Source organism: Octodon degus, unplaced genomic scaffold (genome assembly GCF_000260255.1).
Source record: "Octodon degus isolate 3935 unplaced genomic scaffold, OctDeg1.0 scaffold00020, whole genome shotgun sequence".
NCBI lineage: Eukaryota > Metazoa > Chordata > Mammalia > Rodentia > Octodontidae > Octodon > Octodon degus.
This window is the reverse complement of record NW_004524596.1, coordinates 8,462,997-8,464,583: the sequence shown is the minus strand read 5'-3', so window position 1 is coordinate 8,464,583 and position 1,587 is coordinate 8,462,997. Positions and strand designations below refer to the sequence as shown.

At 42.8% G+C, this 1,587-nt stretch overlaps 1 pseudogene; it reads left to right on the top strand.

The window, feature by feature from the left end:
- The first annotated feature begins 444 nt into the window (after window positions 1–444).
- Window positions 445–1,130, top strand: LOC101584881 (annotated as a pseudogene).
- Window positions 1,131–1,587: the final 457 nt, after the last annotated feature.

The following is a 1,587-nucleotide window of genomic DNA, read 5'->3' as shown; positions in this document are numbered from 1 at the left end:
CTCAGATAACTGTAGAGCTGGTGACCATAATGAAAAACATGCTTAGTGACCCTAAGCAGATAGACCAAAAAAAAAGCAACTTAGAGAAATGATGGAAACCATAAATGCCCAACACAGGAAAGAAATAGAATCCATAAAACACATTCAAGCAGGTATCTAGGAGACTAAAAATTCCATTGACCGTATCTGCAGCAGAATAAACTAATGTGAGGACATAATCTCAGATACAGAAGACAGGTTTGTGGTAAGTGATTGTGAAAAGAAAGATTTCTTAAAGATGGCAAGGGGCCACAAGAAATCAATCCAGCTCCTAGCTCCTCAGGGTCACTGTCTTCCTCCTGCTGGGCAAGGGAAGTGTCCTGCCCTCCATGTGCGTGTGTACACGTGGGTCCTGATGTGCTTGTGGGTCCACAATTGGACTCTGCAGGTACTGAGGCAGGAACAATGGGCAGGATGGCCAGCACCCACCGGATCACCCTCAAAGCAGAGGAAAATGAGGACATCATCATGCTTAAGGGCATCTGGCTTTCAGAACATGTGCTTGGTCTAATGAAGGAATCTTCTCCATCTGGTTCGAAGTCTCAGTGGCATTCTGATATTTATGGTGTCTCAGTTCCTGATGAAGAATTGAAAAGAAGAGTGGCTGAACAATGGGCATTTGAGCAAGCCAAGAAGGAGTCTGAGAATCAGAAATGACTAAAGCAAGAGAAAGACCTGGATGGAGAGAGGGCTGCAGTCAATGAGCAGCTTACCAGAGCTATCCTTTGAGAGAGGATATCAAATAAGGAGGAACATGGGAAGGCAAAGCAGTTAGAAGAGAAAGATTGAATGATAAAGAAGCAGGATATATTCTACAAAGAGCAGCTGGCTAGACTGGAGAAGAGAAGCTCAGAGTTCTACAAAGTCACCACTGAGCAGTATCAGAAAGCTGCTGAAGAAGTAGAAACCAAGTTCAAGTAGCACGAATATCATCCAGTCTGTGCTGATCTGCAGGCCAAAATCCTCCAGTGTTATCCTGAGAATACCCACCAGAGTCTCAGCTGCTCTGCTCTGGCTAAACAGTACATGCACTGTGTCAATCATGCCAAACACAGCATGCTGGAGAAGAGAGGGTAAAACCAACTGTAGAACATGCAAAACCTCTCCAACCTTAATTCCAGAAGTGGAACACTTTCTTTCCTGAGTAAGAAAATAATGCATTTAAAGAGAAGACCACTAAAGAGTAGCACCAGAAAATGAACTCAGCAAAATCAGATCATGTTTTGCTCAACAGCAACTTCAGAAGCTAAGGTCTAGATCAGAAATCAGTCATCAAAGGACACTGTTCTGTACCAGTAAAGCCAATTTATAAAAAAAAGAAAAGGGCAAAAAGAGAGAGAGAGAGAGAGAGAGAGAGAGAGAGAGAGAGAGAGAGAAAGAAGAGAAGAGAAGAGAAGAGAAGAGAAGAGAAGAGAAAAGAATGAAGGAATCCAGCAACCTCTAGATGATGCAAAGAACAACATAAGATTGATTGGAGTCAATATAAAAGCAGGAGATAGCGCAAATGATCTGGAGAACCTGTCCACAGATGTCATAGTAGAAAGCTTC